Source organism: Bactrocera neohumeralis, chromosome 2, assembly GCF_024586455.1.
Source record: "Bactrocera neohumeralis isolate Rockhampton chromosome 2, APGP_CSIRO_Bneo_wtdbg2-racon-allhic-juicebox.fasta_v2, whole genome shotgun sequence".
Taxonomy (NCBI): domain Eukaryota; kingdom Metazoa; phylum Arthropoda; class Insecta; order Diptera; family Tephritidae; genus Bactrocera; species Bactrocera neohumeralis.
The window spans coordinates 30484172-30505585 of NC_065919.1; the positions used below are offsets into that span (position 1 = coordinate 30484172).

General features: G+C 36.9%; 1 protein-coding gene across 2 annotated transcripts in view; it reads left to right on the forward strand.

Annotated features, from left to right (window-relative positions):
- The first annotated feature begins 319 nt into the window (after window positions 1-319).
- LOC126763838 (5-hydroxytryptamine receptor 1A-like) overlaps window positions 320-21414 on the forward strand; it is a 44950-nt gene continuing 23855 nt past the window's right edge. For both annotated transcript variants that reach the window (XR_007667697.1, XM_050481623.1), the window contains exon 1: window positions 320-840. The gene's annotated coding sequence lies outside the window, so the exon portion shown is untranslated. The remainder of the gene's footprint in view (window positions 841-21414) is intronic.

Below are 21414 nucleotides of genomic sequence, written 5' to 3' on the forward strand. Positions count from 1 at the left end.
ACAAACTTGTTGTTGCCAAAAATGGAAGAACTGAACTTGGTTGACATGTGGTTTCAACAAGATGGCGCTACATGCCACACAGCTCGCGATTCTATGGCCATTTTGCAGTTGGCCAACACACGCCTGTAACCCAAAGACTATTCCACATTCGGGCTATTCCGGCCGAAATGCTCGAAAAAGTTGCCCAAAATTGGACTTTCCGAATGGACCACCTAAGACGCAGCCACGATGGCAACCATGGCGGCGAAACAAACGAGCGCAACAGTCGCAGGCAGCCGGTTTTGGTGGAACCGCATCAACAACAGTACTTTGGAGACATTCAACGGAAACGGTTGTTTGCGAACGAAAGAAAAGTGACAGTGGAATACTCTTCGTCGTTTAACACGGACATGAAGGGGATTTTGACTCGTAAATTTGCGAACGCGAGTGTGTGAGAGCATTAATTAATGCTCTTGAAAATCAATTAACAGCTGCTTATTTAAAGCCACAATCCCATTTAATTACGGTGTAAGAGATTGCAATCAGTTAAAACTAATTGCCATTTGGCAATAAATGTTTGGACGAAGAACGAGCTCACAGCAAATGATACGGTTCTAAAACACCACTAAATTATTTATTCAGATTGTGATCAATAGTCGAGTGTTTTAAAAATACAGTTGAACACTTTTAGGTGTTTTTTTAATTTGCTAATGGTGTCCAGTAAATATACATAAATATGTATGTGAGTGACTGATTGATGTACCTAAGTGTGCTTTATTAATTTTTAAGAATTTAATAATAATTGTCATAGATCCAGAACCAAAGGCAAACCTTTGAACCTCAACCGATTGAAATGAAACTGTAAGTGTCTAGCAATTTGTTTATAAGTTATTAAATACAAAAAAAAAATAGCTTCCATCTTGCTGCACCACGATGTTTAAATTTTTACTTAAGTCGTCTGCATGGATCAGGATTGCAAAGTTTTGCTTGAGGGATGCAAATTTTATTTGTGTTCTGACCGATCGAAACGAAGTTATATTGTCGAAACACATCTCTTGGGAGAAGTGTTAGTATCAACAAGTCAGCAACACGATTTGTCCTACGTTTTATTTCAATTTTAATATACATAAGTAGGTACATACATATGTTTATATGCCTCAGATGAAAATTTCATTTTATTGGGATAGGACTTGGTTGAGATGGGATTACACCCATTTTGACCTGTGTTAAAAGGTGAAATAAAGCCGAAGGTGTGAGATGTGAAATTTGATCCGAAAGATGCCAGTGCTTTTGTCAATTTTTTAAACAATTATACCAAACACCATATTTCAGCGTTTTCTTTAATGTTTTGAAAATAAATTTGAAAAGGATTGTCTTTTCATCAAGTGTATGAACTTGTTTTTAGACATGCGTTTTCAAGAAGAAATTAAACGCATATAATTTAATGTTATGACCAAGAATTTAAGCTTTATTAAATATAGGAGTTTTCCATTATATTTTAAAAATGATTTCGTGCAAGTGAGCGTTGCAGCAAGCTCGCATAAATTCCAACCGAGAGGCAAACATTTCGATCACTTTCTGCACCAATTGCGGTCGTATGTCAGCAGTAAAGAACAAGAAATATGCACCAATGAGTTCCTTTGCCCATAAACCACATCAAACCGCGACTATAAACATTGGATTGTGGATAATTGTCACTCTAAATGCGACAATTTCGTTCATTAACCTACCAATTCAACCCAAATTGAGCTTCTTCGTTGAACGAAAATGAAAAAATTGAGTGTGTTCATTATAAAATGCCAAACCGCATTGAGTATACTTACATACATATATCAAGTAACAGCTTTAAAAAAGGCCAAATCCGAAAAAATATTTGCCTTATTGAAAAGTAAACGCCTAAAAACACCCTGTAGTTATTATTTAAGAAAATACAATACAGCTTAGAATGTTCATAAAGAATTCTTAAAAAATTTGTATCAATGTTGTTGCCAAAGCTAAGTCATTGAACATCATTTGCTGAGAAGTGCTTGTACATTTTTTCAAATGTTATTGCAGAATTTAATCTCACTTTCTTATGCCTAGTACTAGGGTGCATATATGTATTTAAAATATTTCAAAATGTGTTCACTATTCTAATTCGTCACAATGTTACTTAGCTAATGTTCGGTCTTTCTTTGATATTTTGCGGTGCTTTTGTTTTTGTCGGGTCTTAATCCGCTGCGAGCCGCTTGATCATGTTAGAAAGTCACTCGGTCGTTTGAGATCAACAAATCACCTGGCGAGTGTTGCACACCTTTCATTTGTGCAATTACATAAATATACTTGGGAGACTAATTTTGTATGGAACAGGGAGCTCGGGCAACTACAGCTTCGTGCAAACATTTATGAACGTGTTTATTATTTCGCGTCACAATATTTATTGTAGGTTACTGAGTTTCCAAAAGAATTTCGTGTTCCACACGTTTTCTATAAAAATATTCGAACACACGTTTGTATGTTTGTAAATCGCAGTAAAAACATTAAATTGCAACCAAATTTTATACTCAGCCGTCTATATATAGAGCAGTGTTTATACTCGTAACCTGGAAGCCAGCGTCGTGGAAGACACACACACACACATACACATGACATATTGATGAACATCTGTGTTCTAATGGCTGTAAATTGTTGCTGAAATGTTCAAATTCATTATTCGTGTTTTTTAATAAATATCTACATACATACATATGTACATATGTACACATACATAAATAATTGGCAAATATTTCTAAAATATTTTGAGTAGGTGAAAATTTGTAGAACTAAAGAGTCATGAGATTTATGCATTCAGTTAACGAATGCTGCAGGAAATATGAATTTCCTAAAACTGCGCGTAGTAAAACAGTTTGCAGGTAGGCGCGTGTGTGTTTATATATGTATGTGTGCATAAGTATAACGGTTTTTATGTGCGCCTAAAACACATAAACACGTTCACGCACGCAATTTTGCTTATTGGAGCTTGACGGCTTTTACATTTTATGTCATCATTTGCCTTAATGGAAGATTAAATACGATTGTTTGGGCAATTAAATCGCTCTGATATACCAATTAGTTGTTCAGCAGAATCTTAAAGACCACGAATTCATGTACGTAAATATTTGTAGAAACCATGCACTATTTCTTAAATTGTAGCGCGAGACTTACGGTTAGAAGGGTACGGTAATATCGTCCCAGCAAATAAAGGTCTTAACTAATGAAAACCCCACTGGCTCTTCTCTCGAGGGACACCATTGCCAAAAGGGTCAGCTTCCCACAGCAACTTACCCTCGGCAGTACAGCTGAATGGAGTAAGTACGCTTGACCTAGTGCTAAGGCATAGCACTATTAAGTGAAGGCTCTAAAACATTGGAAGGCATTGGTGCAGGTGTCGCAGGACGCATTTAAAACTTCCCACATTTACTATCTATCGAATGGAAAGTAGAGCCATAGTTAGCGATAGTCCAGCGACACCTAATGTGATCTCAGCTGATTATACTTGTATCACTATTGGACTGCCTGGAACGCCTGAGTAGCCTATCAGTTTGCAAACAAATGCACCTCATCTGGATGCCAAGTCACAAGGGGGTGGCCTGGAATGAACTGGCTGATGAGGTTCCCGCTCTGCAGTTGTTCCAGGATGGTTGGACCGGAGCCGTGCATTTCGGTTGGTCTACAACTCACAGCATGCGGCAGGCGAAGTTGCTAATGGATGGTTACAACCCCACTAGGTTTAAATGAGGAATTAAGCTATCTAGAGACAAATCCTGGTTACTTATGGCATTTTACACTGGATACTGTAGGCTCAAGAAGCACCTACTTACCCATGGGTATACCCTTTTGTGCAAACTGCCGGTTTCCGCGAGCACCAGATGCTAGACTGCACAGCAGCATCAAGTTCTTTGGATCTATGTATTCGAATAGGGATCACATAGCCTCAATAGCACCCAGAAGGACTCTGAAATCTGTCAGTGTACTGTGATTCGTTGTAACATAAGGGAAGCCACAATGAACCTTAGGTCGCGATGAAAGCCTCATTTTATGTCTATCTGTTTTCTATCTAGCACGGTCTATCTCAAAGTAAACATTCGCTTAGGCAGCTTCAGTCAATATCACTTGATGTAATGTTTCATCTGTTTCCAATATCATACGAGTAGTGAAGGGTTCAACGTATTTTAAGTAGCTTTCGAATGGCTATCAATGCAACAGATACTTATGTATGAGAGGATGTCCTTTTTGGGCTTGGAAACCACGAATCTATTGGGAGGAAACAATTACTACTACCCATATTTCAGCCCTAGGGCTCTTCTAGTATTATGAACTCTCGGCTAACATTTCTTTCATTGGAAAGTTTGTCACATACATATGTACATATTTATTAACGCAGGATATTGGTCTCATATGTACAGCTGGTATATGAGTATCATACCTACATATTCACCACCCCCATAAAGAACGTTATTTTTTATCAAACCTTCAAAAATTACAGCATATGTACTTTGTCCTCAAAAGGTGATAGTCATCATTACTTGGCAGGTTTTCCATCATTAAATGGGGAATTAATGTCTAACGCGATATAAGCAACTTGATTTTATTAGGCACCTGGAAACAACTATTAAATAAATTAGTCAAAAATAATACTCAGCGGACAATGGCTTCGCGATTTGCTTAGCCCTTTGCTCAGCTTAATTTGGGGACAGCTTAGGTCATTGTGGTTGTGGCCTACCGATTTTCGAAAATGCATTTAGTTCCAATGACTAAACCAAATTTTCTGTCAAGACTTTTCTCCTGATATTTACAACTATATCAAGATTGTGGAATCAGAAGTGTGTCTATAAATACCGCGTAGGTAGTTATTGCTTCAAATCTTTGAAATAACAGAAATTTGTTCGTCAAGTTCATTGATTGCGCCGTAACTTCATTGATTTCATAACAATGAGTTTCAAATACATATATTAGTTCAAGCACCAATGGTTGGTGACAGTGACATAAATAATGCGTTTATTTCCTTCAATAACAGCTCAAAGCCCATTAACTATTGGAGGGCAATAAATTCGAGATTTAGGGTAAATAACATGCAGATACGACTTTATTATACAGGGTGCACAAAGTTTTAAGGCGGTATATAAAAGTCAAAAAACTTTGCAGAGAAAACAATATTCTTTTTTATTTGATTAGTTTTGTTTAATTTGTCGCTTCACAAGAATTTTTTTAATTAGATTTTAAATTCATCATTTAAGGGATCTGTCATCCTTTTTAATGTGAAAGAAAACTATACAGTCTTAAAAAAGTTATAAATGGTAGAATAATACAATTTTTTTTTTCTTTATCTTCACCTTCGTAGGCTCATGTTTTGGTAGTAACAATGGAATCATATGCTTGTCCAAATTGTCTTGTTTGATACAAGACCTATATGTTGATGCATCAGTTTATATGGTATAGTTGTCCGACCAGAACAATTTCTTCGTAGATTACACCATTGCCTTGGACAATAATCCGTGACAAGTTTCATGATGACATCTTGGCAAATGAAATAGCTTTCCAAGCACTTGATTCCGATCGTTCAGTTTGTTACTGCAGTTATATGATATAGTATGATCCAATATTGGCTTTCCGATAAATGAGCACCATGGTGAAAAAACGATGTGTCCAAAATTTCAGGATCGCAATCTCAGAAGAACTAGTTCGCTTATATACAGGAGGAATATCAGTCACGCTGATCATTTAAATATAGGTATGTATAGTTCATAGGGCCTCCGACATTCCTCTTTGGGTGTTACAAACATCGTGGCAAACTTAATATACTCTGTCAAGGCGTAATAGTACTTATTCTTAGTATACATGCATATATGGTTAACCTAATCTTCATAACCTAATCATATATCATAGTGTCCTTACCGTTTTGGATACTCTACTTGCTTACCCACTGCAACCTAAAGCCTATTAAATTTTCAATGAAACTCGAAGTACTTGCTTTCTTCAAGAATTTTCACGAAATCAACCGTGCATAAATGGTTGCACGAAATGTTACATATATATAGTTTCCTACAAACCCTTTTACAAATGTACTATAAATATTTAAACCCTGAACAGGGTATATTAAGTTTTTCACGAAGTTTGTAACCCCCAGAAGGAAGCGTCGGAGACCCTATAAAGTATACATATATGTATATAAATGATCAGTATGTTGAGCTGAGTTGATTTAGCCATGTCCCTCTGTCTGTCTGTCTGTATATATACGGATAAATAAGGATAAAGTAGTAAATTCTTATAAGGAACTATTCAAAACTCCACTATGACATTGTTATTAAGACCCCCATTTGCTTGAAATGTTGTCTTGCTAGTGCAGGATAAGTGCACAAGACATGCTCTATTGTTTCCCTGGCGCTTTGTTTTTGATGTTTCCTCTAGTCATCTCGATCTGTCAGCCCCATTCTGCAGGCAGGTGCCACTGCCAGACCTTTACTTCTGATGTATTCCTGCCTTTTTTGTAATTTTTGTGAAATTCCTCTCAACTGCCCAGTTTGTGCTGAAATTTTCTTGAAGCAAGACACAAAGTTTGTTCGTTACATTTTTGAAAACTAAAAGATTAATTTTTAAGTACTAAAATCAAGTAAATTATAGAAGCTTTGAGCTTTTTACCTTTTGTTAAAGTTCTTCGAAAAAGCTGGGACAGAAAAATTTTATCACTTCTCTCTACAACCAGAAAATATCACCTTGACGAGATTTATTGCAAGTTTCTCTCAAAAATAAAAAGCTACTCAAAAATTGTTTACCAAACTAAATCATTCTACGAGACGAAAAAGATAAATGAGAATTGTTTAAAAACTCCCACAGTCACTCCATCAACCCACACCATCTACACGTTTTCAGACCAATTCTCATAATTGTTTCTGCCAGCAATAACACACATGTTCAGATCATCGTTGCCTTCATTACGCATCAATTTAACATCTCGCTCCTGCGCGCGAATCTTCAATCGAAATGTGGTTTGTAAAACTTTTTAATAGCTAATAAAATAGAAGCTAAAGCGCCCCAAGTGATTACCGTAAAATGATACTCATAAAAGCGCAAAACTACAAACGTCCGCGAAGGCTAGATAAGAAATGGCATATAGGAATCAATTTCTTTGCCGGAAACACTTGAGTATTCTTCGAGCAATATTTTGTGCTGAGACCAAACAAAAAATATGTGTGCTTTTATTAGACTTGTCTAAGCACTTATAATGCAATTTCATTGATTCAGGTTACGACCTACGAACGGGAAACAATCCATTGGCGCGCAGCATCAGCGTAACAGAAAGCGAAACATATACAAAAACATCAACAAATAGTGGGAAAATATAATAATTGGGAAAACAAATTTGCAATACAAATTGCTCAAGTTTGAAGAGATCAAAATTGTAATATTTATTTACGGAACAGCAGCCAGCAGCACGAACTTAGTCATCTGAAATGGGTGGAACTATGCAGTAATACCAGATGTCAAAGTGCTGCTCAATTGGGTTATTTCGCCTCTGAATTTATAGTATGTTGATCGCACAATTTGCGCATTTATTGCAAATTTTATTCAATGTCATAATATTAACGTAATGATGAATTATGCCTCTCGCCTTTCGAATGAACCCGCATACAATACTTGTAGATGCGTGCAATGGACTTTGAAAACCTTGAACTGTTGATGAGAGATCGAGAGATATAGCCTTGTTATTAACTCAGCGCGGGTGCGATTCGGGTTAAGTCCATGTTGTTGTGTTTGATATCATTTTAAATAACATTGCGTAATTTTTATTTGTTTTCGAACTAAAATTTCAAGACCACTCACAAGGGCAGTTTCTAAGTTTATTGACTTATCAACGTTCTATCAGTTTAATGCTGAAAATATGCTGTCTTATTTTCCTTTCGGCTGTAACCATTTTAGTGAGCGCTTCCTTTCATAGTTAGCGGCATCTGGAAGCACCGAGTGTAGCCAAGACTTCTGCTCCTTACCTGCCCTGATGAGAACTTTCTTTTTCCTGACCATCGTAGTAGCAGCTGAACTGATTTGTCCTCACAGCTGAAGATTGTATATCATTTATGAAGCACCTTAACCGGCACTTTGCTAATGCGCAAGTTGCCTGAACATTTGTTGAAGTCCTAAATAGCCTAGTTGGAAGCTGTAGGAACTAATTTTATGTAGGGGACCAAAGTAGCACTTCTTGTCGAGATATATTCTTTGTGTTGGCTTCTTTGTGTTTGGTGTTGGGGCAGGTTGAAACCTGCGACTGATTATTTGAAATAATTCAATCTTTCTACTAGGTCAGTAGAACTCATATTTAGCATACAGGAGTCCTTTGCCATTATCTGTTGAATCATTTGATGCTCCTGATCCTTTAGTCTTTAGTGTAATGACTACTCCTTGTTTCTGACTCAAAATTTTTCGCAAACAGTAATATTGAATTTAAGTCCAGCTATAAGTCTATATTGACTCTGCGAACGAAAAAAGAAACTATGTACTTATTTCTGTTTCTTTGAAATGACGCGACCTTACGATTAAAAAAAAAATAGTTATACATAGTTTGCAAGCCAATTCTTTCATGTATTACAACACAGAAGCATATAAATATTTTCAAACATGCTTCAACTTGATATCAAATTTTTTTCATGTTCTACACCCCAAACTCTGACTTCTCTGATACTACCCTAAATTTAGTACCCTGCCTTAGCAAAATCAACTTTACTCTTTTTTCCACTGGTGTCCTTTTCATCTGCATGGATTTCTTAAATACATTCTGTCAAGAAAGTATCCGGAATTTATAAATAAATCGAAAAATTTTCAATCATCATCCAAATTTATTTTATCGCCTTCAAAGTAACATCCATTTGAAGCGATGCACATGTGCCAACGCTTCTTCCAATCGTCAAAACATTTTTTATAGGCACTTTCCGGGATGGCCTTCAGCTCTCGCGTCGAATTTGTTTTGATGTCTTCAATTAACTCCAAACGGTTTCCCCGAAGAGGTTCTTTGAGTTACAAGAATAGCCAGAAGCCAGAGCAATATATGTATGTGAATCAGGTGAATACGGTGCTTGCTCAATGATATAATATTTGTTGAGTTTTTGGCCAAAATTTAACACAAATACGTTAAAAAAATTTTTAAATTCGACAAACACTTCTTAGGTCGACTGTCATAAACAGCTGCTGTAAACACACTGGTCGACAGATCGCGCTAATTTTTGGCATTATAATTAAGGACAGTTATACCAACCTACGACAAAAAATTTACTTGTATTCCATATAAGCGGGAGATGAGAGGGGGAAATAAAGAATTCCCGATACTTTCTTGACAGAATGTAAGAAGCTTAAACTCGGAAATGACTATCTATCGCATTTATCACATGCTGCTCGTCCTTCCTTGAAAGGGAAACTTGAAGTTTAAGTGAGCAAAGCTGGGGGCCGATGCAAAAGGCGATAGTGATATCGAAATTATTCATGATTTTTGTAATCAAAATGCCAACTAGGCAAACAGAAAACGCGGCAGGTGAATACGGTAACCACTTCGACGATGTTCCACTCTATTATCAGTGAGCAAATTGCTTTTATCTCTGTTTCTCATTATCAATAAGCTACACATATTAACATGATATGATAAACTTTATAAGAGGGTCCATAGGCGCGCACGGTTGATTTCAGGAGGGTTTATTGTGTGTAAGGGGTTTGTGTCTTCAATCATCACATTGTGTCATACCAAATAGTTTTGGAAAGGTTAGATTTTAAGTTTCATTTAACCAAAAAAATTAAATTCGGGGAAGTTGAAAAAAAGTTACAGTTACTGGAAATTTCGAATTTTCGATTCACATTGATGAACGTTTTACAATGATGGAATAATGTCTCTAGCGGTTGAAGTTTGATTAGAAATAGGAAAAGGCTTTTTCGACTACCCAATATATACCGATTGGCATAGCTTTAATAAGTAGTTCATAAGTAAAACCCATTTCGGGGACCTGTTCACTTTTTAGAAACCATTCTACTAAACCGCGGATGGCAACAGCAATTTCAAAGAGAAGGCTAGGGCTAGATTAGGTTCGATGGCAGAACTCATGAATATAAGATGTTTGAGCATCGATTGAACCCCAAAACAACCCAGAGCTGTTACGATTGCTTCCGAAGGTGTTACTGAAAGCTCGGTCAATACCTAGAATCGTCCCAAAAGCGAATTATTTGAACCTTATGGCTTGCAGGACAATATCCACAGACCTGACCTAAGCGTTCGCCAATCTATCAGCCTCTCAAACCTTCTCAGTAAAGAAGATAGAAAAAACTTCAGTAAACTTTTGTAGATATTCCTGACATTTCAAAAATAATTCCGTGCTTTTCGATATCGCACGTTTAGGGGGTATTCTGGTCTAGAAATTTAAAAAAATCTAAATTTTTTTTTATATTTTCAAAGTTTAACTTTTCAAGAATATGTGTACAAGAGGATTTTTCAAAATTCAAATTAGTTTAGGAGATATAGACATTTTTCTGACCCGGGATCCAAACTGGTTCGGCCGGAACTAATCGAACAAAAGACTTTACGCGAAACTTTAAACGCTTTTTTCTCAAAACTGACTTTTTCGGAACGATACCCACGATTTCTCAGGTTCTACTGGACCGATTTACTTGAAATTTTTATAGAGTCTTCTTTATAGGCTTGTCTATGGCTGGAACTAGCCCCATCCCCAAGTTTTTATTTTTATTATTTTTAAAAAATTCGAAATAGTCAGAAAAAGTGATCCAAAAAAACTTTTTTTTCAGGCAGTCGCCATTTTGTGAAAAAAAATGTTTCCCACATTTCCGTACTTCCAGCCATTGCGACATTATTCTAGATTAATAATCTTTTTTTTTGTATGGTTTCAGATAACTATGAGGGTTGAAATCATGGGTATGGTTAGGTGGAAATTTTTAGAGACCCTCCACTTCGTCAGCTCATAATTTTTGAAACTTTTTACTTTTTTTAGTTTTTAATATTTTTCTGTACTATTCTAAAATTAACAAATAACTAATAAAAAATGGATAGTAAAAATATTAATTGCCTTTTTTACGACTTTTTAAAAATTACCTGAAATTCATGCGTTTAGACCAGAATACCCCCTTAACGTAAAGTAACAGTCTTAAACTAGTTACAAATGGTCTAGGTTTTTAAGATAAGGCAGTAAAAGAAACTTTGCTGGGATTTCAATTTGAGGGCCGAGTTATGTACATATGTACATTGTATGTACATATGTATTCAATATGGATAACTTTCTGCAGGGATTTAGTGTAGTGTTAACAGTTATTGTTGACATACATACATATGTATGTATATATGTATATATAGACGAACTAATGGCAGTACTCCACTCACTCGACTTATCTACATATCTTAATCGTGTGTACGTTCCTTATCGCGACATCGATGGCATGTGTGTTTGTTATTGTATGGCACGTAACGCCGTAAAATTCAATTTTGAATAATCAGAGTTCTACTTGACGTTACGACACCTTTCCACCTTCGCTTCACACGAACGAACGCCTTCGCTGGCGAACAGTTTATTGACGCGACGCTTCCGAGCGAGTTCAACCGCAAAGTATTTGATCTCGATTCGCAATTAATGAAATCGAAAATTCGTTGAAGTGAAACTCGAGAAGCACAAACGGAAAACAATCAAGAACAAAAAACTCAAATAAAGAAATTAAAAACGCGAGTGTTTGATATTCCAGTGAAAATGAGATTTGGCATTAATTTGCCGAGGATTATCACTGATTGCAGAGGATAAGTTGCGGCAACACGGCGCACATTTTGCGTGAGTGTGTGTGTTTTGTGTGAATTAATTGCGAGACTTCAAGAAAGATAGCGGTGAATCGCCGACGGGAACTAACGGCAACCGAGATAAAAGGTGGGCGCATCAAGCGATGGTGTCACTTCGCCGTGATTGCAGACCTAACGTTAAAGCGCGCTTAGTAATTTCTAAATAAGACACCAGGCCATCAGCGTGCAGTTAGAGGTGAGAGCCAAATGTAACGGTTTCTACAGCTTAAATTCGAAACGCCTTAATTCACCAATTGTAACAAGTGATCTGAAAGTGTTTGGGTATTAAACTCTGTGACATAACGGTAGTTGGGCGCGCATTTCCGCTGAAAGCGTTGATTTCGCAGCAGACTTTGTGGCCACTCCAAAGCACACACACACACAAATAGGTACTCAAAAGACTGCTCCTATGTATGTGTGTATGGGCATAATCATTGATAATTGAAATTTACAGCCGCGTATATTGTCGCTTGAATGTGTGCTAGTGTGCGTGTGTGTGTGTAGAAGGTGTAGTAAATAAACACTGGTTTGCACTTCTATGAATGGACAAAGGCAGTAAAGAGAAATTTCATAAATCAGCTTTTGGTAGCGCGAAGCATTAATTGCCTGATAAATGGAGCAATCCAGCCCGCGCTGATAGGACGGTTGTAAATATGACAAGCGAGCAGGGAGTGTAGAGTAATTTATAATTAAATGTTAGAAAACTAAAGTTAATAATTCGGTATGGAATGCAGTCTTCAAGGTCAGTTGCTAAGAAAGCGCTTCATATATACTTAAATAACTCGTGTATAAATTGGTGAGTCATAAATTAACAAATCAATCTTCTATAGAACGTTTACGAATGCTTAAATAAACAAAGTACTCCCCGGTTTAGCGTATGCGCACACCTTAAGAGCCGTCCATTGATATAAAAGGCGATTCCTTGGTTGACACTGATGTTATAAAAGTTGCTTCAAATACTTTTTATATACATATGTACATACCCTTCACTATTGAAAAAATTCCCCTATTGGAAAGCAAAATGCTATATTGATTTATTCGCATAATGTGGCCTTGTCTTAAACTATAATTCATCCAAATTCTATGGAATTTTTCGTCAAATAAAAAAGTTTTCCATACACTAACTTCATTTTGAGCGTTCAGTTTGAAAAACAGTTATATGCTATAGTGATACGATCACAACAATTTCTTCGGAGATTGCACTGTGGCTTTGGACAATAATCCGTGCCGCGTATCTCGTCAAATACAAAAGTTTTCCATACAAGGACTTCATTCCGATCGTTCTGTTTGCTATACGCAATAGTCGTCCAATATCGGTGATTTCGACTTACGAGCCGCTTTTTGAGGAGAAAAGAGTGTGTTTTTATTTTATATCGATATCTCAAAAACTGTTCGTTAGTTGACTAGGACCAGCGACACTTTCTTCAGGGGTCACGAGGAGAATTTCTCTTCTCAACGATAAGTAAAAGTTATAAATTTGATAGATTTTCCAGCAGATTTCTCAAAATATAGCATGGAAATTTAATTTATTGGAAAAATTCCGCGTTTGTACAAGTCTCAAAGGCTATAAAATCGTCCTTAATTTGCAAACTTTTCCAAAATATCTCGGAAATTAGTCAATGGCAAATATTTGCATATAAAAGTAATTGTAATAAAAAACTTATGTAAATTATTAAAAAAAAAGCAAATGCGCATTTAATTTGGCCCACAGTTTCTTATCATTAGGAGCGTGGGTCATAAAATAATTTCGTATATATTTTTCAGGTTTATTGTCTGCTACCATTAAAATAAAGTTCAAAGCAAACATGTGTTAACCAGACAACCAAACAAGCCCAAAATATTTGCTGAACATTAGCTAGATACTCGGAAACACTCTTGAGCATGGGCTCAGTGCTGTCAAAAAAGGTTATTTAAATATGAAAACAATTTAAACACAGTAAGGAGAACTAAATTTGTTAGAACCGAACTCTATCTTCCCATTTATTATGCTCGCGTTTACTATATATGTGATGAAATATATGAGATATGATAAAATATATGATCCAAGTGGGGATCTACTACGATCTATTGTTATATTTCGCCTCTTCCAGAGATATGATTAGGTCCGGGGACCCCCTTATAACTCCGAGACCGGGAATTGTTCTTCGCTGGCCTTAGCATAGAAATATGTGAAGCATCTTGACCTTTAGCAGATTTGAAGAACATCAAGAGTTGTCAATACAAAAACACATTTTGCAAGTCTAGTGGGCAGGAGTTTTTTAAGCAACAAAAAGCGAACTCGCCTTTCTTATATTTATACTAGTATAGCCTGATTTGGTTACGTGTTTTTGTATTTCTCAGTGATAAAGTATGTTTCTCCCGGCTCTCATGTGAAAATATTCATGTGAAAGCCAGAACAAATTGTTTCCAGTTCACTATAATACGTATTTAAAATTAAAAGATTGTAATAATTAAAGTGGTATAACTGCTACCAAAGCCACTTACTATATTAGATTATGCTAGTTTAAGGGATTTACGAGTCAGTTCATTTGCCACTTTCTAAATTAGGCAAATCGCGAATAAGTATATTGTATGTGAACGTTGTGATCGGATTAAAGTCGCCCTCTTGTTCTTATACAAATTTGACAATGCTTCTCAGAACCCATTCGTGCTAATTTAATGCAACCTTTGTTTATATGGTATATATGTATAACTCTTATTTTCACAAGTTTTTGATTAGGAAATTTAATGCAAATTCATTTTAAACATTGATAAGCGTACTGCTACTCACAAACATATCTACTCGCTTACTTGCTTCTTATTTATAGAAAGGTTACCTAAGTACGTTGCGAGTACCAGCCTATCATTTTTAACTGCTTATTCGATTAAATTCAAAATTTTAATTTTCAAGCTGTTTTTATCTACTGATTATAAGAAGTTCAAGTGTTTAATTGCAGATGTTTGTGAGAATATGCTTCATACAACCAAAAATCGGTAGTCACCTGAAATAAATGAGTACCGATTTGTGAGTTTAAAAAAACTTTGTAACTTTTTGCTTTCCGATACCAAATATAGAAGTATTTAGACGATATTGTAACTACCAAAGTGTACTTAACAGTATTTTGCTGAATCAAGCAAGTGGCTAAAGTGGTTATACAAATGAATAGCGAATCGAACAAACAACTTACAGTAATCAAAAGAAGCTGAAAAATGTATACCAATATTATCTTCTTTAGCAATTAGTTAAACAAATACAAAAAAACGCCCTAGAACCCAATGCTAATTATTGAATGACTCGCAAAGCATTTGCCGGATTTACTCAAAAAATAGTTTTTTTTTCGAAAATTCTAACTATTCTTAACCCCTTAAATTCAATGCTGCCGCTCCCTTTTTCTTATATCTCATATGACCCGAATCGGCCCATACGTAGAGTATGACATCTATCGGCATTCTGCTTAGCTCATAACCTTCTAACATGTGCAATCAAATAAAACATTTCACAATAAAAATCATTAGGGATGCATCAAATTCCTATTCTTGTATTTCTTCATAATAGGTACACGTTTATCAATTATAATTATAAAGTATAAACATTAGCCGATTTTGATTTGACCGTCACAAGCTAATAGTTAAATCGTTGACAAATAAAACGCTCTTGGCTTAAGGGGTCCCGGTGATCTAGAACCCTCAAATTAAGGGTGTTTTCTGGATTTTTTTAAGGTTTAAAAAAAGAGCAACCGATTTAAAATTTTTACATTTTTATTTATAACTTTATGAAAAGTTCAAAAATATTTTTTTGTTAATTAAAAAAAAAATTTAACAATATTAAAAATGGCGTTCAAAAAAAGCTATCTTAAAAAATGACTCCCGGTGCCGTTGTTGATTTTGACTCTTCAGAACATCTGAAACATAAAAACCAAATAAATTATTAATCAGTAGAGGAGTGCAGCTTTCGCTGGAACTATCGGGTGATTTTTTTGAGGTTAGGATTTTCATGCATTAGTATTTGACAGATCACGTGGGATTTCAGACATGGTGTCAAAGAGAAAGATGCTCAGTATGCTTTGACATTTCATCATGAATAGACTTACTAACGAGCAACGCTTGCAAATCATTGAATTTTATTACCAAAATCAGTGTTCGGTTCGAAATGTGTTTCGCGCTTTACGTCCGATTTATGGTCTACATAATCGACCAAGTGAGCAAACAATTAATGCGATTGTGACCAAGTTTCGCACTCAGTTTACTTTATTGGACATTAAACCAACCACACGAATGCGTACAGTGCGTACAGAAGAGAATATTGCGTCTGTTTCTGAGAGTGTGGCTGAAGACCGTGAAATGTCGATTCGTCGCCGTTCGCAGCAATTGGGTTTGTGTTATTCGACCACATGGAAGATTTTACGCAAAGATCTTGGTGTAAAACCGTATAAAATACAGCTCGTGCAAGAACTGAAGCCGAACGATCTGCCACAACGTCGAATTTTCAGTGAATGGGCCCTAGAAAAGTTGGCAGAAAATCCGCTTTTTTATCGACAAATTTTGTTCAGCGATGAGGCTCATTTCTGGTTGAATGGCTACGTAAATAAGCAAAATTGCCGCACTTGGGGTGAAGAGCAACCAGAAGCCGTTCAAGAACTGCCCATGCATCCCGAAAAATGCACTGTTTGGTGTGGTTTGTACGCTAGTGGAATCATTGGACCGTATTTTTTCAAAGATGCTGTTGGACGCAACGTTACGGTGAATGGCGATCGCTATCGTTCGATGCTAACAAACTTTTTGTTGCCAAAAATGGAAGAACTGAACTTCTTTTCAACAAGATGGCGCTACATGCCACACAGCTCGCGATTCTATGGCCATTTTGAGGGAAAACTTCGGAGAACAATTCATCTCAAGAAATGGACCCGTAAGTTGGCCACCAAGATCATGCGATTTAACGCCTTTAGACTATTTTTTGTGGGGCTACGTCAAGTCTAAAGTCTACAGAAATAAGCCAGCAACTATTCCAGCTTTGGAAGACAACATTTCCGAAGAAATTCGGGCTATTCCGGCCGAAATGCTCGAAAAAGTTGCCCAAAATTGGACTTTCCGAATGGACCACCTAAGACGCAGCCGCGGTCAACATTTGAATGAAATTATCTTCAAAAAGTAAATGTCATGAACCAATCTAACGTTTCAAATAAAGAACCGATGAGATTTTGCAAATTTTATGCGTTTTTTTTTAAAAAAAGTTATCAAGCTCTTAAAAAATCACCCGATACAACCAAAAAAAATTGAAAATCAAAAGAATTTCACGCTATTGAAGTTCAGATTCGGAAAACAGCTACTTTTGGACGAGTTTTAGATCGAAGTTCTTAAAATTAAAATTTGATCGTAGACCCAGCGATAGATATTGATCTTATAAACACCATATTAAAATTTCAAGTGATTCGGATGAATAGTTTTTTTTCATCAACGGCACGCCGAAAAAAGTAGTTTTGAGATAAATGACGTACAAAGCATCCATTCATTGAGCCCCTCGACCGCGCGCTACCTGCTAAAACGGCTGTAGAAGCTAAAATAATGTGAATATCCTTCCAAAAATTTTACAGTATATTCTTAAAGGACTGTACTTTCGAACTATCAAACAAAAAAAAATCGATTTTTTGAAAATTCTAGACCACTGGGACTTCTTAATTCATAATGTATTTTCGCTTAAAACCGAAATATGTGAAATGTGTTGGCAATGGGGGCGGGAACAGACAGCTGATATTAAATTTTTTTCAAAATGTCTGATGTGGAGAAAAGATAAGTTGAATTCTTCAATTTGTAAACGGGATATTAATTACTATATAAATATATTTATTTTGTTCATTCGGTGATATTAGTACAAAAAAAATTATAACAGATGTTCATATTTGTATTAATTTTAACTTAAACAAAACACAAAATTTTGTAATTTTGGTTTGTTTACATTTTTATCTGTCAAAATGAACTTTCCCGTTAATGCCAACAACTTTTTTGGGAAGAATCATAGCTATTGTGAATGAAAAAAAGCGATGAACTGGCAATGCTTCTAGTTCAATATACAAGCTATCCCGGTATTCCCGCCTTTAATGACACTCTTTCAGAAACGCATTAAGCAAATGGAACTCTTTATATTACTATGGGCAAAAAATAGTAAGACCTTTCTAAAACTTTAAAAGTCGTAATTTATTCTTCAAAGTCTATGTTGTCCCCCTCAAAGTAATCCCTCTTGGGCCCAATAGACTTGTGCGTTTTTCAGTCCTCGGAACAGTTGTTAAAGTGAATTTCCGGAATAGCCTTCGATGCGAGTAGCGATTTACGTTTAATGGCTTCAATTGACTCGAAACGGTTTCCTCGAAGCGGTCGTTTGAGTTTGCTGAATAGCCAAAGTTTATTTTGTCCCCCTCAAAGTAATCCCTCTTGGGCCTAATAGACTTGTGCGTTTTTCAATCTTCGGAACAGTTGTTAAAGTGAATTTCCGGAATAGCCTTCGATGCGAGTAGCGATTTACGTTTAATGGCTTCAATTGACTCGAAACGGTTTCCTCGAAACGGTCGTTTGAGTTTGCTGAATAGCCAAAAGTCACACGAAGCTAAATCAGGCGAATACGGTGGTTGCGGCACGATATTGGTTGGACGTTTTTTTTTTCGAAAAAATCGATTTTGGAATTAAACGTTGTGAGAACTAAATATCTATACAGAATTTAGCCCACACAACCCATAAAGGCACACCCTATTGTTCACAACACAACGGGAAAACCACGCCACTTCTAGAAACACAAGAAGATTGAGAAACCAGACATGCAGATGAAATGACAACAACTGTGCATACGCAGCGGTAAAACCACGCCACGCAAGCAATACAGCGGGATACCACGAAGACGGAGAAATCAGACAAGCAGATAAAACAACAACAAGCATGCATACGCAGCGGTAAAACCACGCCACTGCCAGCAATATACGCCGTCCCAGCAACACACGCCATTCCAACGCAACATGTTGCGAATGTTTTAGCACGCAGCACAGGCTTGCTGGGGAGTTAGGTGATCGATGATCAGGGAGTCAGCACGGGACTGTGACAGCGTACGCACGTTTGGCATCAGACTACGCAGTGAGTTTATCCTCTGGCTAGTCTTGGTACCCTGACTTGTGAACGCCGTCTGTTAAGGGTGAGCTTGGTAGTGAGTTTATCCTCTGACCAACTCAACCTTTAACATCGCGGTCGCTAACGCAGTCTTCCGTGATCCGGGATCCTTACGCGGCAGAGTGATTAAAAGGACCTCTCCAGCGTCGCAGAGGAGCGTAAACTGGTCTAACCGTGTAGCGTTATTGAAGCCTACACGAGCGCCGGCAGAAGTAGCCGAGCGTAGTCGTCGTAGCACGCGAGCGTCAACGTACATATAAGCCAGGACATCGTCATCGAAGTTTACAGGAGCGCTGGCAGAAACAGCCGGGCGCAGTCGTCGTAACAGAGGAGTGTCAACGTGTGCGCGAGGAAGGCTACACGGGAGCGTCAGCGTACATCAGAGGATAGTGTCAGCGAAGCCAACGCGAGCGCCGGCAGAAGTAGCCGCAGTGATCGTCGCGGTACAGAGCCGTAGGTCGTCTAGCGCCCAGAAGCGCAACAGAGCGGGAAACGGTATTGCCCTAACGGGCCACACAGAACCGTTACCCGGATAGCGTCGTCCCCGGCGACGACAGTACAACGCAGAAGACTATTCTGTAACAAAGTAGATTAATATATGTATATTACATACATACTAATATAAGTTGAAAGTAAAATAAAGTACGATTCGCAGAAGAGCCCCAATATTTACAAATTTATTGTAACGAACCCTGGACACGGCGAGTATATCTCAGCAATTTATACTTGTAAGAAGCAGGGGCAGAAAAAAGCTTCGTTACAACGTGCTTTCACTTTTCTTAGGCCCAAATGATTCTTCAAAATGCCAGTAAGATCTCTGACTGTTGATCGTCGATTCTCAATCACCAATAACTTTATTTTATGTGATTATGTGTGATACGTGTTGATCGTCAGTTGATGTTAATGGCCGTCCTGAACGTGGTTCGTGTCAACGCGTTCTCGACGCTCTTAGAATAATTTGTGTTATTATCGCTTTTTCCAAAATTCTGAAAGTTTCGGCACTCGAAGTTTCATTCTGCACACAAAATTTAATGAAACTTCTTTGTTGAATAATTTCACTCAACATAAAAATCGCCGAATGCACTTTATGTACTTCAGAAAGTCTCGCGTATACTAAACACTACCAATTACCAACCTTGAAAAAAAAATATTTCGGTGAACAGGTTTTGGCCGAAATTTAAATTAAAAAGTCTTAATATTTTTGCCCACAGTGGTATATACAGGAGAATGAAAGAAAGAAAGTATTTGACTACGAAGCAACATTTTTATTACGAAATCGAAGATTTTACCAAAAATTTCCTGTAAAAAAAGGAAACCACCGACTACCGCTGAACTCTGAGTTATATGTCGTTAAATAAGAGCTGAATATAGGGTGCATTGTTTCATTTTTGAAAAGTTACAGACAAAGAGCCGCACAAAGAAAGTGAAAGTATTCTCAACAGTACACATTGTTCCAATACATGTCTATATGTATGCGGGAGATGTATGTATATATGATGTGTAATATGTCATGTGCAGAGCAATGCATTAGCGATATTTGCCTATTGCATTAAAAATAATCCCTTCAATGAGTTCGTGTGTATAAAAGCATCGCTTTAAAATATGACGTATGGCAGCTGATAACAGGTAGTCGTACGATAACGGCACTTCGTAAAGTGGCGATAATTAAATTTAAGGCTTGGGCAGCACAAATGAGTCAGGTTAGGGGTGTGTTCTCGTGTAAATATTTTGTAATAATTTTTATCGACCGATTTTCTGGTTAAGGTACCCAAAAGCCATTGGCCGATCTCGAGCTGTTTGTTATTTTCAGGTGTTTTATGCCAATAATTTGATTATTCTTTTTTAATGGATGGGAGCGATTCGAGCAGAGAAGTATCGATTCGTTTATCCACAACGGTGTGGTTTACTTAATTAGAACAAACCAGGAGGACTCTCAATTTAGAAGAATTCTTTAAAATAATTTGAACAATGTTTTCTGCCACTGCAAAAACAATGACGTAGGCATGAGACGGAGGCCAAAATAAATTGTCTGTCGTTCCTTGTATTTCATCAAAACTTCGATCAAATGAATTGTGTTCGTATATTTGAACGAAAATAAAAAAAAAATTGATTTTGCTATCCAACAACTAAAACACTTCCTCCTTCTATCATGGATTTTCCCATGCTTCTGAGAATCTATTTGTTCGCCTTGAAAAGTTGATGAGCACAGCAAAAAGTGCTTTTTGAAGGTTAGGTCTAACTAGTTCAGTTCTAGTGTCATCCCTCATATAAACTTGGGTAAATTTTTCAATGTGCCGGTACTACCTAGAGAGCAGTTACGCAATTCTGTTATGCTTATCAACCGTACGCCATAATCTGCTTTGTTGGACTCTTTGAAGTAGTCTGAGGGCTGGAGAATGACTTTTGGCGGGCATATGCAAACCCACCTTCAAATCCCCGCCAATCGCCACACTTTTTCCATTGTTTAATTTAATACAAGTACC